General features: G+C 39.1%; 1 protein-coding gene across 1 annotated transcript in view; it reads right to left on the bottom strand.

Annotated features, from left to right (window-relative positions):
* Window positions 1-21,263, bottom strand: part of LOC117412616 (5-hydroxytryptamine receptor 2A-like) — a 192,231-nt gene that overhangs the window by 68,224 nt on the left and 102,744 nt on the right. The window contains exon 2 of the mRNA XM_058989010.1: window positions 20,360-20,437. The gene's annotated coding sequence lies outside the window, so the exon portion shown is untranslated. The remainder of the gene's footprint in view (window positions 1-20,359; window positions 20,438-21,263) is intronic.

Genomic DNA, 21,263 nt, shown 5'->3' on the forward strand with positions numbered 1-21,263 from the left:
TATGTTAACCTAAAATCGGATTTTTCAAATAGAAACTGTCATTTTAAAACTACAAATGAACCTTACAAGCCTAAATGTTACATCATCTAGGGGTTATGATTAGTACATTTCTAGTTTGAAAAATCAGTTTTCATTTGAGAAATTGAATTTTAGTTTTGAGAATGTGAGTTAGTAGTGCACCAGTTCTAGGCGATTCCTTTATGCAGGCCTGTTGCCAGTCCAGTGTTCCATTGAGGTGGGCCAGTGCTGCTCACTGGCTGCTACACTGAGATTATTATATAACCAACATTCTAAAGAGGGAACATTCTATACATCACATGGGATTGGTTTCCACTCCGCAGAATCAACAATTCAGAACTACTGTACTTTTTTAGTGGGCGAGTGTGGCAGGGCAAAAGCCCTACAATGTAAAGAGTGTCTGTGTGGGAAATGGTTGGCTGGGATGGATGAAATCTGTCCCTGCCAACAATTTCAGGTGTAGCCATTCCCCAATTAGCTAATTGAGTGCTAATTGGGGAGTGGCCACATGTTTGTTGGAGGAGTGTGCGCTTGTTTAGGGTAGTGAAGGCGAATGCCCAGCTTACTGATTAGTCTGTTGTTAAACTTTTTATTTTGGCCCTTGTGCCCTGTTTATTTGGTTTCTGTTTGTGTAATAAATGTGCATAACAGCGCTTCACTGCAGCTTCTTGACTCTGAGGGGCAGATGTACTAAAGTCCTGCGCCTGCCGCAATAGTCACAACCGAGTCAGAAGTCTTGGGTGAAATGTACTAAAGAAGCGCAATGCTATTAGCGAATTTTTAGAGAATGCTTTGCGGCAGCAGTTTCTGTTTGCGGTTCAGCCTTAGATGAATATGTAATTATGGGCGTTCCTGCATAAATTCGCAAAAATGGGGTGAAGATGAGGGTTCTCAGATATTATATTGAGATGTAGTAAAGCTGCATCAATTGGTTAAGAACTTTTGAAAGCAACTTTTAAACAGTGGCAATTGCTGCTGGCATTTTTGAGGCGAACACCCAAGTACCTAATTTTCACTAAAAGCAAGGGTGTACTTACAAGCCTTGTTGAAAACAAATTTGTATGACATTTCTGGTTTCCCCAACGTGTTGAGAGCAATAGACTGCACACATGTGCCACTAACCCTTCCAGTTCATTCTTATCATCTGTATAGGACCATGATCTATTTTGTGTTAATTGTCTAGGCTACTAAGTAGGCCAAATTCAAAATAATAATAATAATTTTTTTTTTTTTAATGCTAAAATCATTTAGTTTCTATTTAAAATAATCTTTTATTTATTGCAACACAATGATTTATTTTGTGTTACCGGTAGCCTACAGGCTAAAGTAAAAGTGTGTCAGGCATTCATTTGATTTTATTTCTGTACTGTATACTGTATAGGCTTACTAGATTTATATTTTTTCATAATATAATGTGCAGCCTACCCAAAATACATTAGTGTTATTTCAGCGCAATGATTTACATTTAAAATGCATTGAGCACTGCAAATGTATGTATGTGCGATTTTATTGTATTATTATGTTGGACAAACAGCGAGGAGTTACTCTATGATTACTACTCTTATGATTATGAAAAGCTTTTTTGGGGTGAAGGTGCTATTTATTTGAACAATGTCTCGCAATGCTAGCAACCTCGCTAGAAGTCGCAACACATATTTAAAATGTGTATATTGTGGCTCTTTTCATTAACATATTTTGTCTTAGTACATACGACAAAATGCATACTTTGCGAATTGTCGCAACGAAAATGCAAATTGTAGTATGTTTGTGCTGCGACTGGCCCATCTTAGTACAACCCCTGAGTCTCCTTCCTGCTAATAACATCTTGGGCCACAGCACTATCCTGTCACAGTGAGCATGCACATGTTTGAGTGAAGAATGGGAGCATCTGAGAATACAGAAAAAAATAGAACTGTGATTACATCTGCAGGAATAATTGTCAGGATTGAAAATGCTCTTTCTGAATTCATCACTGCATGTGAGACTTCAAACATTGAGATGCAGATAACAGTAACTAAAAAATAAATAATAAATAAATAAAATGGCAAATTGCATCTATGTACTGCAGCTCTTATCGAAGCTTTCTGTTAGTGAGACTGATGAACATTGATCATTTACTGCGATTGACTGTGAGAAGCTTTTTGAAGTCATCTTTGATCTTTTCCTTTAAATTAAAAAGCCTTGGCTTTCCTTACTAGTTGGGCACACTTACTGTTGATTTCACATAAGGTTGATGTGACAGGACAGCGTCACGGCCAAGGCTGGTGAATGGCAGGATGCACACCCTGAGGCAGAGAGCTGCAGTATAAAGCACTGTGGCGCACTTTTATTGACAAAACAAGCAGAAACAAAATAAACATAGGACAAACAAAGCATGTGGCTGTGGCTTGATTGAACATCAATTATTCAATCAAAGCCCCAGCCACATTCCCATGTGGATTCTGGCAGGGATGGAATTAACCCCATCCCTGCCAAACTTAAATACAAAATAATTAAACTTTGTTTACACAATACACCAAAACCACAACTGTGTTGAAGGTAGCTCAGATCTCAGAAGATCTGTTTTCCCGTCTGAAAAGAGCACAGATACAATGAGGAGCACACTGTGTTCTCCACCCTTTATTGGCATGCTGTATAGTTACTGCACATTTCTAAGACCCCATGAGTGAAATATTACTAATATTATTTTTTAGCTGATGCCCTTATCCAGGGCGACTTACAGCTGTTACAAGATATCACATTATTTGTACATACAATTACCCATTTATACAGTTGGGTTTTTACTGGAGCAATCTAGGTAAAGTACCTTGCTCAAGGGTACAGCAGCAGTGTCCCCACCGGGGATTGAACCCACGACCCTCCGGTCAAGAGTCCAGAGCCCTAACCACTACTCCACACTGAGCCCTCAGAAGCAATAGAAAGAAAGATGTTTCTTACTTGGCAGTAAGAACTTAGCTTATTTATAAAGATAGATATGCCATCTGGTAATTGGCCAAAATATTGGCTGAGCTGGAATAACCACCACCATGCACATACATGACAACCTGCCTGAGGGTTTCATTTAATAAGGCGCAGGTGAGCGAGGTGTAACCAACACGTGCAACAGATTTATTTGAAGTTTTACATAAGATTAAACTGAAGGACATTACACAGGTGAAGCATTCCTGTAGGAGTCTTTGATCAACACATTGCATGACTTACAAACACCCAGAGTGATTTAGCTAATCATATTTGCTACAGTGTTACAGGAGACATAATCAGGCCTGTGAGATGTATAGCCTGCAGATTGTTGTCTGAAAGCCAGGGATTCTTCTGCATGGCTGTGCTTGTAATGTGGCTCCTAATAGCTAGGTGAGCTCCATATATGAGAGTTATGAGTTTGAGGAAATCTATCCTTGTACATTATGATTCAATTATATTACGAAAAAAATATCGCAATGGTGCATAATTTACTGATGCAACAAATGAAGCTTTCAAATTCAATTGGGTGAGTTCTCCTCCTGAAAACTTTAAAAGATTTCACCATTACAACAAGGGTCTAATTTAGAGGAAACTGTAAAATGCAGCATAAGGGCAAGTGCTTTGCGTTTGAGCTGGACTGCGTCGTCCCCTTCATTTTGTGATTTTGAAGGGTTTGAGTTGGACTTCATCATCCTTTTGAAGGGTTTGAGCTGGACTGCGTCGTCCCCTTCATGTTGTGATTTTTGAAGGGTTTGAGCTGGACTGCGTCGTCCCCTTCATGTTGTGATTTTGAAGGGTTTGAGCTGGACTGCGTCGTCCCCTTCATGTTGTGATTTTGAAGGGTTTGAACTGGACTTCGTCATCCTTTTGAAGGGTTTGAGTTGGACTGCGTCGTCCCCTTCATGTTGTGATTTTTGAAGGGTTTGAGCTGGACTGCGTCGTCCCCTTCATGTTGTGATTTTGAAGGGTTTGAGTTGGACTGCGTCGTCCCTTCATGTTGTGATTTTGAAGGGTTTGAGTTGGACTGCGTCGTCCCCTTCATGTGATTTTTGAAGGGTTTGAGCTGGACTGCGTCGTCCCCTTCATGTTGTGATTTTTGAAGGGTTTGAGCTGGACTGCGTCGTCCCCTTCATGTTGTGATTTTGAAGGGTTTGAGCTGGACTTCATCATCCTTTTGAAGGGTTTGAGCTGGACAGCGTCGTCGCCTTCATGTTGTGATTTTGAAGGGTTTGAGTTGGGCTGCGTCGTCCCCTTCATGTTGTGATTTTGAAGGGTTTGAGCTGGACTTCGTCATCCCCGTCATGTTGTGATTTTGAAGGGTTTGAGCTGGACTGCGTCGTCCCCTTTATGTTGTGATTTTGAAGGGTTTGAGCTGGGCACTGTTGGAATTCCCTTTAAGAAAACAATAGCCCTAGCATCTGCCAATGCTATGATTTTGATGAACAAAAAGCTGTTTAATTGCCATAGCACCATTTGTTAATGCAGTAATTAGAAATATTTCCATTCAATATTGGCATATGTGACTGCAGGGTTTCGTTATATTCATAAACATTATTTTTATACTTCCAGCCTTTGTATACTAGAGCGTATTTAAGGTATTTATATGGGACCTGTGATTTGGAATGTGGCTTCATTATCTTTAGTGCTGTTGTGAATTTATTTTTGTTTGAAACATTTTTTTAAATACATAGGACTACACTGTAGAGCATAATTATGAATATATACTATTTAACAAGAATACCTCAATATCCTAGGCAACACCCCACTATGTTGGTAGTACAACAAACATATTAGTTAATATTAATTTCTTAATATACAGGATGACTCCACCATTGTGTGATTAATATTTAAATATAAATATAGGGTTTTAGTCCTTCACACATTTCATATAAAATTATATTTACAATTCTATGTTCAATTATTTAAATCTATCAAAAGAACTATAAACAAAATAGAAAAGAAATACAAGGGTAAGTTATAACAATATGCTTTTCAGTTTCAATATCATGAGACATTAACAAGTCAAATAACTAAGTCAATAAACCAACATTAAAAGTTCAAATATATATATATATAAGGGTCTGTGGCAAGTTACCCCTGCCGCTGTGCGTTTTTTGTGTTTTATGTTGTGTGTGGGATGTTTATATGTATGTATGTAGTGGTGCACTGTGTGTGGGATGTTTATATGTATGTATGTAGTGGTGCACGGAGTGTGGGTTATGTAGCACGGGTGATTTAAAATGTATATTTTAATTTAGGCACGGGGATTGCACAATCACTTCACAAGCAGAATAAAGTGTGTATTTGTATGGGGGCACGGGGAGTGCACAATTAGTCCACGTGCAGACTGTGCCGGGATTCAATTGAATGATTCATTAGCAATAGAGTCCTGGCACAGCTGTAGATAAAAGCAGCACAAATTTCTCACTCGGGATTGGGTGTTCAGAGTGGAGAACGGGAGAAAGAATAATAATAATAATAATAATAATAATAATAATAATAATAATAATAATAATAATAATAATAATAATTGCTACTCATGTGAGAAGTACCTGCACAATACTTGTTTAGGTCAGTGTTTTGTTTGTCTATTTATTTTGGCCATTGTGCCATGTGTTTTGTCACAGTGCATGTGTTTTGTCACAGTGCTTTTGTTTTGTCACAGTGCATCTGTTTTGTCACAGTGCATGTGTTTTGTCACAGTGTTTTTGTTTTGTCACAGTGTTTTTGTTTTGTCACAGTGCATGTGTTTTGTCACAGTGTTTTTGTTTTGTCACAGTGTTTTTGTTTTGTCACAGTGCATGTGTTTTGTCACAGTGCATGTGTTTTGTCACAGTGCATGTGTTTTGTCACAGTGCATGTGTTTTGTCACAGTGTTTTTGTTTTGTCACAGTGCATGTGTTTTGTCACAGTGTTTTTGTTTTGTCACAGTGCATGTGTTTTGTCACAGTGCATGTGTTTTGTCACAGTGTTTTTGTTTTGTCACAGTGCATGTGTTTTGTCACAGTGCATGTGTTTTGTCACAGTGTCTTTGTTTTGTCACAGTGTTTTTGTTTTGTCACAGTGTTTTTGTTTTGTCGCAGTGCATGTGTTTTGTCACAGTGTTTTTGTTTTGTCACAGTGTTTTTGTTTTGTCACAGTGCATGTGTTTTGTCACAGTGCATGTGTTTTGTCAGTGTTTTTGTTTTGTCACAGTGCATGTGTTTTGTCACAGTGCATGTGTTTTGTCACAGTGCATGTGTTTTGTCACAGTGCATTTGATTTGTTTAATAAGTCTGCGCATCAGCGCTTCATCACTTTCCACGCTGTGTCCGCTACTTCCTGGTCTGACGTCACCACGCAAGCCATCATATGGCACCTTATGGAACGAAAATATATTTTAATATATTGAGAAATATAATATACTATATTGATTACTATATTTCAATATATTGAATATTACAAAATGTATTATAGAATATTATACAATATAAAGTGTGTCAATATACTGCAAAATATTTGTTTTATAAAACTTCAGCCTCAATATATAATTGTAGACAATATGTTAATTGTCTACAATTATAGGAAAATTACCTATATGGTAACAGTATCCTGGGAGACAGTCAGCATGGTTTTAGGAAAGGGAGATCGTGTCTAACTAACCTGCTTGATTTTTTTTGAGGATGCATCATCAACAATGGATAATTGCAAAGCATATGACATGGTTTACTTAGATTTCCAGAAAGCTTTTGATAAAGTCCTGTATAAAAGATTAATTCTCAAACTGAACGCAGTAGGGATTCAAGGAAATACATGCACATGGATTAGGGAGTGGTTAACATGTAGAAAACAGAAAGTACTGATTAGAGGAGAAACCTCAAAATGAAGCGAGGTAACCAGTTGTGTACCACAGGAATCAGTATTAAGTCCTCTGCTATTCCTAATCTACATTAATGATTTAGATTCTGGCATAGTAAGCAAACTTGTTAAATTTGCAGATGACACAAAAATAGGAGGAGTGGCAAACACTGTTGCAGCAGCAAAGGTCATTCAAAATGATCTAGACAGCATTCAGAACTGGGCAGACATGGCAAATGACATTTAATAGAGAAAAGTGTAAGGTACTGCACGCAGGCAATAAAAAGGTGTATTATAAATATCATATGGGAGATACTGAAATTGAAGAAGGAATCTATGAAAAAGACCTAGGAGTTTATGTTGACTCAGAAATGTCTTCATCTAGTCAATGTGGGGAAGCTATAAAAAAGGCCAACAAGATGCTTGGATATATTGTGAGAAGTGTTGAATTTAAATCAAGGGAAGTAATGTTAAAACTTTACAATGCATTAGTAAGACCTCACCTAGAATATTGTGTTCAGTTCTGGTCATCTCATTACAAAAAGGATATTGCTGCTGTAGAAAGAGTGCAAAGAAGAGCAACCAGAATTATCCCGGGTCGTATGCAGACAGGCTAAAAGAATTGAATCTATTCAGTCTTGAACAAAGAAGACTATGCAGTGATCTGATTCAAGCATTCCAAATCCTAAAAGGCATAGACAATGTCGACCCAGGGGACTTTTTTGACCTGAAAAAAGAAACAAGGACCAGGGGTCACAAATGGAGATTAGATAAAGGGGCATTCAGAACAGAAAATAGGCACTTTTTTACACAGAGAATTGTGAGGGTCTGGAACCAACTCCCCAGTTATGTTGTTGAAGCTGACACCCTGGGATCCTTCAAGAAGCTGCTTGATGAGATTCTGGGATAAGCTACTAACAACCAAACAAGCAAGATGGGCAAAATGGCATCTTCTTGTTTGTAAACTTTCTTATTGTTTTTGACATAGCATGCGATATAAATTCGGTTATGTGTGAAAGGATGAACTTTTCACAGTATCACTAAAGTTTAGGTATAAATCACATCTTTCCAATACAGCTTTTAGGACATTTCCAAAAAGTGACACTACCGGCCTCATACATTTTAATGGTGCTCTGAAAAATTCTGACAAACAAAAGTTCTTTCTTTAAATAAAGTAAAGCCCATATTTCATACTTGTGTGAAATAATGTATTCGAGAGAATATTTTCTTCTTGTATGGAGATTGTAACATGAAACATACAACATACAATTCTTCCAGCCATTATGAAGTATGGCATATATTTTAATTAATTTACTTTTTTTCCATATAAAGTAGATGCCGGTTATTAGCAACCCTGATAAAGACAACTTTTGGTTATTAACAACATTTTCCCAGGAACCAATCCCGTCCCATAGACTTTAATGTTAATGGAATTCTGATATTGGCAACTGCACACTGCTTATTGACAGCTTTATGACTAGTTTCCAGTGCTACAGAGCGCACTTGTGTGATTTATGCGCATACTTCATGCAGCTTTTGTAACGCACTGACTTCGCAACGGAGTATTTCTGGAGGACTGAGACAGAATCGTGGCTTTGAAACTGGCTACAAAGCTGCACGCAAAATGTGTCATTACACTTTGCTAAAGCACGGTAAAGTGCGCACTAATTGGTCTAATTAGTCCCATAGCAACAAACTCCACAGTCGTGCAAAATACTTAACGATAGACTTTCATGAAATAACACGATACCTCCTTGTGGCAAAGTGCCCCGCCCCTGTGTGCATTTGTGTGATCTGTGTTGTATGTTGGATGTTGCGTGTGTTAATGTCGGTGTATAGATTGGTACACAGGATATAAACGGGTCTGTGTTTCACGTGTATTTAAAAAGTGTAGATTTGTATTTAGGCACGAGGAGAGCACAAATCACTTCACGTGCTGGTTAAATGTAATATGTGAGCACGGGGTTGCACAGAATTAATTCACGTGCTGGGATTCAAGTGAATAATTAATTAGTAATTGAATCCCAGCACAATAGTATATATAGACGCACATTTCTTGCACTCGGGGTTGGGTGTTCGGAAGAGGAGAACGGGTGAGAGAGAGAGAGGAGAGTTAAAATAAGTAAAAACGTAAAGATAAGTTTGTTTGTACTCACCGTGTCTGTCTGTCTGTCTGTCCGTGCACCGTTTGTTTAGTGTTAGTCCGTTTTGTTTGTCTGTTTATTTTGGCGCAAGTGCCGTGTCCTGTTTTGTGTACTGTTTAAAACCTTTTATTTGTTATTAAACGCTGAGTGCAGCCATTGCACTCAGCTCATCACCATCACCGACTCTGTGTATTCCTTTTCTGGTCTGACGCCACCCACTCTGGCCGTCTTTGTGACACTCTTCCACTTCCGTCCTCCTCTGTAGCGTAAGTAAGATTTTCCTTATCCCAGTCTTACTAATACAAATCAGTTAAATATCCATCCATCCATTATTATCAATCCGCTTCTCCTGATAAGGGTCACGGCTAAATTATATATAAATTGCATATAGAGATGTTGATTTATACCATTATTTATTAATTTCAGTGTATTATGAATGATGCATGAGAACTACTAGATCGTTATGACCAGCATTATTATCATAATAATAATAATACTACGAATAATGTAGCTTTTTTTCCAGCAGGATGTTTCAAGCTTCCACCCTTTCTGACAGCACGCAACACCAGGTCCGCTGGACGGATAAGGAAACTCGTTCCCCCCTCCAAATTATTGCGGACTTGGGGGTTATGGATGAACTGGATCGATCTCGCCAAATAAATGCCACCATTTTCACCAGTATTTCCGGTGCTCTGGTTGAACTTGGTATAAATAGAACGCTCCTGCAGGTACGAGATAAATTCAAGAAACTGAAATATCTGTACCTGCAGGAGAGAAAATGCCTGCAGCCCTGTGGTCAAAACTCGAGGTCCCAATTTCGGAAATGCACCGGTTAATGGGTGACCGGCCAGTGGCAGTGGCATCGGACCATTTGCTAGAATCCTCATCATTCCAGACGTCCTGTGAAATACCGGCCCCATCAATACAATATGGTAACTGCGCCAGCCATCATTTACTTTTCTAAACTAAAATATGCTACCTTGGTAAAGTTAGCTTGACGTTTGATATTCGTTTGATATTCGACTCAAGCTAACCCGACATGAATGAAAATGGCTGTATCTCGCCAACCACAGAAGCTAGAGTGCTCAAACCAACTTTAATTTAAAGGAGACCAATTGTGAATTGTTCCACAGTCTCTGTTTTACATGTGAATCCTAAGAATAATTTATGGAAAATAATAACATACCGCACATACGCACACTTAGCCTCAGCCACGCGTAAAACGAGCACCGATCTCGCCTCTGTCAGGGCACGTTTTAAATATAAACAAAACAATAACACGGCGGCGCTTCGCCGTCATAAATACAATACAATAAAAATAAATACACAATACACTGCACAGGGGCGGAGGGGGAGACCCCGATCTAAAAATAAATAAACAAAACAATGTACAGGGCTGCTCGCCCTGTTACAGGGACATACTGCTTTTCTGGTATATTTTCATAACTGGAAGAGATTTACAACCTTCTAGTTCCAAGCCAACCCTCTTCCATGTGAGCTCAGAAAGCCCCTTCATTAGCGAGGCAATCACATGCCAGCACCTGAGCACAGGGAAAATACAACACTCATCTCTACCAACTTACCCAATATCAGTGTTTATTACACCTACTGTATTGGGATGTGACCACTGAGAGACGAGACAGACGTCTTTTTGAATTAGCACTGTGGTTTTCTTTAGCAATCCGATACTTTTTATTATTATTTTTTTTAAAGCCAATTTATTTTTTAAAACGATTTTTTACTGTTGAATTGAGTATTAAAAAACCTGACAAAGTTAATTTGTCAAGTTTTAGTTGTAATTCAGCTACCAATGTGGCATCTGTGGGGAGCACTGTGAGTTGCAGTAAACAGAAACATTAATTTCATTTTCTTTGAACAAATCATATTTTAAACCCTACAACATCCATAGGGAACACACATTTCTCATTTTTCAATTTGTTTCCATTATATGATCAAATCTCATGTCTTCAGATTCTATCTGAACACCGAAGGAATGTACCCTGCTGTATTCCTTCCTGTGCTTTTATGCAACAGTGTAATGCCATGCTCCCTCACTCCAGATATCCTGTCAAACTAGGCTGCTGCATAATATAAATAATTCACAGGCGTGTGCAAGGCACTCGAGGTGATGTTTAGGTATGTGGATTTAGTAAAAGATGAAACATGTAAAGAGAGAGGCTCCTCCTCTTCGAATGCCCAACATATAGAAGGGGAGTTCTGTCATTGAGGAGACCCGACAAACAGGAGGGGGGTCACCGTCTCTGAGATGACCCGACATACGAAGAGGGGTCACTGTCTCTGAGATGACCCGACATACGAAGAGGCTCGCGAACCAGAAAGAAAAACATTGATTAGTAATATTAACACATAAGAATGGACCCCCGGCTTCCCGCTGAAGACATTTATGAGAAGAAAAAGGAGAACCGCCAATGCATATAGAAAACAAGAAAAAGAGAGACAGCATTTAACATGCGAAGGAAAGAAAACTCTTAACGTGACAAAGGGGTTAGTAAACTGTACCCTATTGACTATGTGAAGACCATCCTCACAGTGGAAAGGGAAAAAAAATGTTACTTTTATTTTCTTTTTTAGGAAGAAACCTTTGGTGGCCCAGGCGGATAGGTCGACCCCACTCTGGACATACTAGCAATGGACTGATGGGCAGATGCTATTTAGGATGGTGAATAACAAATGTAAGCTTTGACTGCTGATGAGGTCCAGCGTCCCGTATTTTTGATTAGATGCTGGTTACTTTTTGCTCTTGCTGCAAGTGGCTGCCCCGATTCTGAATGAATGAGGAGTATAGAATTGCGGGGGAAGAGATACCTCTTCATAGTAGTGCATACCGATAAATCATCTCCTGATCACTCGTTTAATCACCAAACTCCTCAATAATGCGATCCAAGTCATTATTTTATTACTATAACATCTCAAAAGGCTCTGCACATGTCTGTGATATTCTTTGAGCGCTGAATGCAGAAGCAGCTATCTTGTTTGTTTATGTCCGTGTTATCTCTAGGGTCCGACATTGGACCGGAAAGGGAAAATGGCAATGTCAGACCAGGTCCAACATAGGGCCACAAAGGGTTAAAGTAAAAATTTAAAACCAATCTCCAGGTAATAAAATGATAAATTAGAAAATACAGGGCTTTTTTTTGCAATTATATAGCTAGCTTAAAAACACACACAACTTGTGGTGTCATACTACCATCTAGTGGTTACAATCAAACATGCATGATACCACTTAATGAAGCGAGAGGGTAGACTACACGAATGCGTTGCAAAACACGAAACCAAGACAATTTCAACATGAGTTAAGTTCAAAACAAGCTGGGGATCCCGTGATGAATGAGAATTGAACCAGATTAATATCCTACCCATTATGATTTTGTGTCTCAGTTACTGAAAGAAAGTAGCAATGAATCGCTGCAGCCAGGAGATTGTATGGAAACACTGCAACGTGATGATTGACAGAACTACTGTCGATATGGGCATGGAGAGACGAGGCTGTAATAGAGTCTGCAATGGCAAGAATGTAAACAGAATTGATGATCCTGATATTGAGTGATTCCAGGTGATTGTGCACAGAAGGGCATCGTTGAGACTTGAATAAAAGCTTGCTGTCTTTATAAAAGGTCAGAAAGATAATCTGCGCTACTGGATCTTGTAACGCAGTCTGAGAGTAAAATGTTGGCGGCCTAAACAGCTGGGGAAGAGGTGCTGCTGCTGCTGCTGCTTAAGCACTGGATTGCAACAGAAAAGAAATACCTTTACGAACAGAGCTTTCAGGATTCTGTAAATGTGTCAATCTTTAAAAAGACGCACTGGAAATGCGAGCCAAGGAAGATTTCGTTTAGCTCTAGCGGTCAGAATACTGGATACAGTAGCAGCATGATCGAGTACTGTATCATGGCAGCGGCTGATGTGGAAGGTCAGCATTGCGTGGAGTCGAAGAGTCGCTATGTTGGTAGGATAAAACAGGATACTGGGCAGATTTCTTTTGCCATTTCATCTGCTGGATTTGAATAGATGGATAACAGCATTTTTTTTCCTACAGATGTCAGGACTGCCCAGTCCCTGACCACATTCCGGCGCCTCCTTAAGACTCACCTCTTCAAAGAGCACCTGTAGAACTCCTCTGTTTGTATCCTGGGACACTATCACCCTTCATGTAAATGTGCTTTATTTTGCTCTTATCAGCCCCTATTTTACTGCATTTAATCCTGTACTTCAGAATACTGTAATCTGTCAAGTTTTTAACATGTAGTACTTTGTATTTAAACACATCCTGATGTAACTATCACTATTTAATCATATCCTGATGTAACTATCACTATTACCTGCTGTATTATTGAATTGTGGTTTGTCAAACTTGTACTTTACTTGAACAAAAGTTATTGTATTTCTTGCTCTTCTTGTATTACTTGTATTGTAACGCTTGAAATGTTTTTGCCTACGATTGTAAGTCGCCCTGGATAAGGGCGTCTGCTAAGAAATAAATAATAATAATAATAATAATAATAACACCATCATCAGAGATTTCCTGATTCTAGAAAGATTTAAATGTGGGTCTGTAGTGAAACATGAAACGAAAACTAAACACAAGACTACTACATAAGGATGTCTAATGGTTTAATTAGAGAAGACTTAATTGATGAAAGGAGATGATAGGATAGAGGGGACCTTGCTAACACCTGCCCCCCACACCCCTCCCCCCGAACCACACTTAATAGGTTATTGTTTCGATATTGTGTCCCCATAATCCTGCTGAGCCCCATAAACTGGCTGTCTGTACACTGCTACCCATGAGTTAGCGGATTGCCTGGCATTTATTTTGGTTTTCTGATCCCCGTTGCGTCAGCTTGTCTACATGAGTGTTTGTTGGCAACAGCATGTGATTTTAGCAAGGTGCTTCTAAGCTGTTTAATATATTCATTGTGAGGAAGCATTTCAGGCTTGTCAGTCCCTAGACCCAGAAGCAAATCTATTGGCAATGGCAGGTACCTGTTTTCCCTGCCATTGATTAGCGGTCCTTTAATCAAACTGAGCGTTTGCTGGCACTTACTGTGCTAATAAACGGCCCCCTGTTATTCCTTTACAACCTGTTTCCTTTGTTCCCAGGATCTCCAGCTGTATGGAGAGGAGTTGTTATCGAAGCAGTCTTCAGTAATCCCCTGCAAATCCTTGCTGCAGTAATTGGTTGTGAGTTTCAGGTCTGCCTCTGAATCTGTAGTTCTAACATTGTTTCCCTCTGCCACTGGGACTGACTTGAAAGCGATTGGAAATCAGACTCGCTCCTTTCCATTGGCAGCAGATCGAGATCTAATCCTTTGCAATTGAGATTCTGTCTGGCAGCCCCAGAAAGAATTTCAGGGCTGTAAGAACTCTTACTTACTAAATCGGACTGAAGTGGAAGCTACCTAATTAGCCACCAAAATCCAAATAATACTGTCAGGTGAAATATCAGAGATTGGTGAATTAATTTCTAAATAGCAATTCAACAAAAGCATTCTACACAAAGGTGTGCTTTGACTTTTGTATACTGGGTGTGCAGAAAACCCATTACTGGTACTCCTGCTCAGAAACCAGTACTCGTACAGATACTTGTACTCAGATTGACTCGGATGATGTCACATTCATAAACGCAGTTAACTTATAATTTAAAGCAAAAGAACAACACAAAACTGGTTTATATTTAAGCAGTTCTGTATTGAATAAACATTGTTTTGAGGCGGTAAGCATTTTTTTAATATTTATTTATTTATTTAAAAAAACTATGCTATCGCAAATGCCTTTTAAACACCACAAACACAAATATAAACTACAAAAACTTAACATGTACAACATCTAGTTAAAAAAAGCAGCTTCAGTCTTTTCATCGAAAAAACTTGCGTACATAACAAAAAAAGAAAGATAGGCTCCATACATCAAAAAATAAAAACGAGAATGCAATCGTCTTTGAAGAAGGGTTCCTCCCGTTTCCCAAGTCTGACAAGGACGTTCTTGGTATCCAAATAAAGGACAGCGACTGAAGTGTAATCATATGTAAGGGTACCCTGTGATCTTCAAAGACTATGAGATCTGTTCATTTAAACACACTGGGGTGCATCAGAACCCCTGTCCGCTGACGAAGGGTTAACCACGTGTCATTTTAATTATGTTGCGCAATCATTTATTTATTATCAAATTATACAGGACGTCTGTGACGGGGTGGTGAACCACTTAGACCAGACTGCAAATATATACTAAATAAATATGTTTTTATATTTATTTACTAGTTATTTTGGGGGTTATTGTGTGGAGGTGCCTGTGTACATTAAAAAAAATACTATTTTTCAATAGCAGGCTAATGTCTGTTTCTTGAATCTGTAGCCTCAAAAATGCAAAAACACATACTTTACCAAAAACTTCAGAAAGTGATATTCGATGTATCTCAGATGAAAAAATAGCCCATTAAACAACGTACATAAAAAAAGCATACATCGTGGAACATATCTTTGCCACGAGAAACGTCTGCTTGAAAAGGATTAGATTAGTTTGGTTTAACTAAAACAAAGACAGGAAGACTGGATTTAAAGACACTACAACACAAGAAAAAACACACACACAAAAACAAGGCTGAAATCCAACACACACACAAACTGAAGGACTAGCCTTGAAAAGGCCAGTTACCCAATATCATCTCAAAACAACTTTTTTAAAAGTATATTTTAATAAATTATATTCTTGTAGAAAAGCTGTTATAAATCCCCTTTTCAAAGTGGAAGTAACATATATCTGAAAAGAGTTTGATGCTGAGCCAAACGGTCTGTCTGCTTTTCTTCCTGTCTTATAAAACACAGAAAGATGCTAAGCTCCACCATGTCAGAGAATGTATCACACTGGTACCTCCTCCTTCCCCTCGGATTGGCTCTCTATCTCTAGACTTGAGATTGACAATCATCACTGTCCTATTGGAGCTAGGAACTGATTCAATGCATTTTTTAAATGTAAATATTTTTCTCAGACGAACAAGTTATAGCCAAATTACACATGTGATACTGATACTCAGAAAAAATGGCCATACTTATTACGAGTACTTGTTTTTGCTCAGACTCCGGCACACCCCTGCTGTAAATTCAAACTGCAGATGGTACTCGTAGCAGCCCCAGTTTGCTATTAGAAGATGATATTGTGTTTTTATTACAGACTGGTTACATGATGCAGATAGAAATATAAACAGCAAATAACTCACAGCATTTCTGGGTCTCAACCTATAGTCTGAACCGACTGCCGACTGAATATTGCTATACAAGAGTGCTGGAGAATACTAATGATACAACAGAGCAATGTGGGGATTGCACCAAAACAGGTCCTAATAACTTTTATATGCATCAGACTTAATGAATACATATATCTATTCTATTATTCTAGATGCACTCCATTACTTTAGCTGGCATTTAACCACCAACAAGCAGAACATTGGTTTGAAAGCTGGCACTTCCAGGACTCTGATAAGTCTAATGTAAAACATACCATCACTAATGGTTCTTTATGGAAATCTATCTTTGTTACCTGAGTATTTGAAGCTGCTATCCACTACAAAGTACAGTGTTAATAAGTTTGGCTATAATTTTCAAAGATATCAAAATACAGTAGTCTTCGGCTAAGAGAACACCCCTCGGGAAGCAACAATATGAATCAATAAATACATATATATATTTATTACTTGTCATGACGCACGTGCATCAACATGTGCAATGAACAGAATACGTAAGAGAAAAGTAATAGACAAGTGTATGTTAATAAACTATAATAATAAAGTAATAGACTAACTAACGTTAATAAACTAACTGTCAAACTAAATTAACACAGCACCCCGACACATGTTAAAAAATGCAGCAGATTAATTATGAATATCTGTACAGGAGCAATATTCAAGACATGCACAAAATTATTTAACAGAATGGTGAAGCGACTCACCAGAACAGGAAACACCATATTGCTCTGCATCTTGATTCAGGTTTTATTCAGGAGCTCGAACAATTTCCAACTTTTTGTAAGATGAGAAACAGCAGCGCATTTCAACGTTTGTTTACATGACATTTTGTAGCAATGAGGTGCACTCGTGGGAATCAGAATACAAAACGAGGCAATGATATGATGGTTGATAAACCATTTGAATTGAAGTTTGATGATGATGAGTTATCAGGTTACAAAACAGTACTGTATCAGTTGTGAACGATTCGCCAGCGGTGCCAAAAAGAGAAGTGGTTCTTTTAAGAGAAGTTCCTGTTCCTTAAGGTGGAGCATTTACAATGGGAAAAAGCAGTTTCACCACAAAGGTGTTCTCTTAGGCAAAGTCTTCTCTTAGGAGGTGTTCCTACACGCAGATTACTGTCGTGGACCACAGCAAAGATTAATAGATCTAGTCCTTAGAGCTGTGCCTCAGATAAAGCTGAAGTGATAATAGAAGAACCTGACTGTGTGACATGTATGTTATAGAATGGAACTGTAGAACTTATGTATGGTCTGAAGGAACTGACTACTAAAGCAAATGTGCTCTGTGTTTGTACCTGCAATTCCTGTCAGAGCTCTATATATTGCCCTCTGGCCAGGACTAACAGCAAACCAGCCTGCCCAGTGTACTGGTTCGATGTGCTGGTTGTTTATTGTATGTTTGTTTTTATCTGTTTATTAAAAAAAAAAATGGTAGAAAAATAGTTATTATTATGTATTAACAAATGCCCAGACAGTTTAATATTTTCAAGAACATGCATGTCTTCATGCAGCCTCCGAGACTCACTTAAACACGTCTTTCAGGACTATATGAAGAACATGTGCAAGTCTTCACGCAGACTCCGAGACTCACTTAAACATGTCTTTCAGGACTATATGAAGAACATGTGTAAGTCTTCATGCAGACTCCGAGACTCACTTAAACACGTCTTTCAGGACCATATCAATGTACACTGTGCATTGATAACACAATATGCACTACAGACCTTTGGCGGCTTATGCTATAGCCCATTGTATACCATTATTCTTTAAAAGCTAGTATCCTGTGCGTAGCACCATGACGTATAATAGCACTATAAATCCTTCTGATTGATTTACTAACATGGGAGGAATTCAAAAGGAATTTATTCCAAAGTATCATTAGAAACACATTCTTCTGAAAGAAGGAAAAAACTAAACTTTTACTGGAAAGAAACAAACTAAGAATACATAAGAGCCATTGCTTTCATTTTCTAAGAATACGTAGGAGCCCTTGCTTTCAGTTTCAGTTACATCAGTAACAAAATCTGAATTGGTCAAAAACATATTTTTTTCTTTAGTAATCTCCAGATCCAACGTGCCAGATCACTCAATGACGCTGGCTCTTACTTATATTGTGACACTTTGGATGATCTAGCCTGTATAATGTCGATGTCCGGCTCCTGAACGCAGGTGAAAGCACAGTAACATGGACAGTCTTTGATAATAAGAACCACTAAGAATGATTGCAAACATCATAGAAACATAATGGGTACAAAGTCATTCTAGATACGAAGACAATGCGTCCGTCAATAACGTCATGTAGAGACATGTCATTAAAGGGTTTATCAACGTAAACGAATGCAGTAATCTGGGACTGACATTTAAAGTTTCCTTAGCTAGTACATCTTGGATTTATAATGTCAAAGGATAATAAAGCGAGATGACGTTTAATTAATATCCTTTGGGATAAAAGGGGACTGGGTTCAGCTGGCTGAATTCCAGCACGGTGAGTGCATATTCAGTTATTATTCACACACATGGTCCCTCATCACTACACTGCGATGGGACATGCATGCCCATAAGACACTAACTAACCAAACAACAACACTAACAAACCACACAGTTTACCTCAACGTATTGGCTCCCAGTGCTCAAAATGCAGAGGTAATAGCTGCTACCGTACTCATGTGTCACTAACAAACTACTGCACCTGTTGTATGTAAACATCTAGAATAACTCAACTACCTTGACAAGTGGAAGCTGTTAATATGACACTGCCGTCCCTTGGCGGTCAAAGGCCAGCTCTGCAGATGTCCACTTTGAGCTCACCAAGTGCTTGACCAGTACGGTACGCTGTAGCGTGGGGGGATGAAACAATCCCTGATGATTTGGCCTTCCTAACACGTAGGAGCAGCAGAGCCATAGAAACACTCCCTGTGGAATCCCCAGCGAATATCAGCAACTTGACACAGCCAGGATGCTCCTCTGCACTCCCCTGACTGTATGACTCACCCTGCCAATTAGTTTTATTATTTTCTCCCAATTTGGAATGGCCAATTATTTATTACGGTCGGCTCACCGCTACCACCCCTGCGCTGACTCGGGAGGGCGAAGACGAACACACGCTGTCCTTCGAAGCGTGTGCCGTCAAGCCGACCGCTTTTTTTCACACTGCAGACTCACCATGCAGCCACCCAAGAGCTACAGCGTCGGAGGACAACGCAGCTCTCGGGCAGCTACAGGCAAGCCCGCAGGCGCCCGGCCAGACTACAGGGGTCGCTAGTGCGCGGTGAGCCGAGGACACCCTGGCCGACCTAACCCTCCCTCCCCCCGGGCGATGCTCGGCCAATTGTGCACCGCCCCCCTGGGAGCTCCTGTCCACGGTCGGCTGTGGAATAGCCTGGACTCGAACCGGCGACGTCCAGGCTATAGAGCGCATCCTGCACTCCACATGGAGCGCCTTTACCGGATGCGCCACTCGGGAGTCCCTGCCTTTAACATTTTAAGCAGTTCTGTGCATGGGTAACATTTTGATTTCATTTTGCTGTTGGGTCGTTAACAGGGAATTTTACATACTGCTACAATACATATCAGCTTTAAAAGTATGTACTGTATTACAGTCCACGTGTCCAGTCGTCTCTTTTGCCAAGTGATATTTTTAGAATTACATCGTTCTGAATTAAAATACTACTTCTGTTGAAAATATAGCACTGTACCAACAAAACCAACTAGAGTACATCTAAATGGAAGCCTACTTATTTTAAAACACAGCCCTTTAAGGTATGTATTTTACATCTTTTTTGTGTTCACTGAAAAAATGGACAAGTGTTTGTCTTTTACTGCTGTGTTATTCCTCCAACTCATGCGCTAACAAATTTTAAAAAAAATTATCAACGTCTCCCTGTACATTTCCTCAAACGCAAGTCATATTTGTTCTTTCCGTACGAAATGTGTGTGTGCGCAGGGCAGGTGGTTGTTTGGATGGGAGGGAGCAGGTTACAACGTGCTCACCTACATACACGTCAAATCAGATGAAATAATCAGATATGCGTCACACTCGTTTAACCGTCACTGAAGTCAAAATTGTATAGGGTCGGATATGTGAGTGCTGACTGTATTATCACTTATTGTTATGATAATGTAAGCATCTGTTTACTTACCACATGTCTTCGTCTACATCTGGATGCGGAATGTCAATCTGCTGTAAGTGCTGAAGTGTTTTCTTTCCACAGACGGTCCTGAAACACAACAAACAAGAACAGCTCAATAAAGGCACGCTGTATGATATTCATCATGCATGTTCACTGAGGACTGTAATATGATCCAATGCATGCACAGCAGCCTGGCTGAAAAAATAAACATTAATATTGTGGACTTACGAATTAAGTGTAAACAGTCATGGTCAACAATGATACCATGGTTTACTGACTGCCTTACTGACTTACTGAGTGCATGACTGCAAGCGGTATGGTTCAGATTTATAATGTATTACTGCACAGTAACAAACACAGTAAAATGTGATTACAGAAAAAAAGGAAATGAGACTGGATGAGCCTGCCAACTAAGATGTACAATAAAGATTATTTTGTTTTGTTAAGCAGGAAAAATAGATATAAAGATACAGTACTGGATGAATCGACTCTGCTAATACCCATACAAGGAGAAGCTTCATAGGAACACAATATTCTATTGATAGCATTTGAATAGTACAGTACTGCTTCTTGACAATGCAGAGCCGTGTTTTGAAACCTGAAGATAAATTCATGTTCCCAGATCCATCTTACAATGTTACAGAGTACAGGCAGGACGGCCCACTCTCCTATTGGTTTGCATTGCTTGCTGATTTAATATGCTGCTCATGTCATGTGTCTGGGTTTAATAAAATGTATACTATAGTTCCCTGTGTTTTATTTTGTGACTACTATGCAAATACAGTATGTTTTTAATAAGGGAAGTTAAGTGCTGCGACTGTGATCATTTTTCAAAGATAATGCACTGATTGCACTGTCATGACTGGGTTGAGATGGTACAGTGGGTTCCTTGGAGAATGTCCCCGGCACCACG

Source organism: Acipenser ruthenus, chromosome 16, assembly GCF_902713425.1.
Source record: "Acipenser ruthenus chromosome 16, fAciRut3.2 maternal haplotype, whole genome shotgun sequence".
In the NCBI taxonomy this organism is placed as follows: Eukaryota; Metazoa; Chordata; class Actinopteri; order Acipenseriformes; family Acipenseridae; genus Acipenser; species Acipenser ruthenus.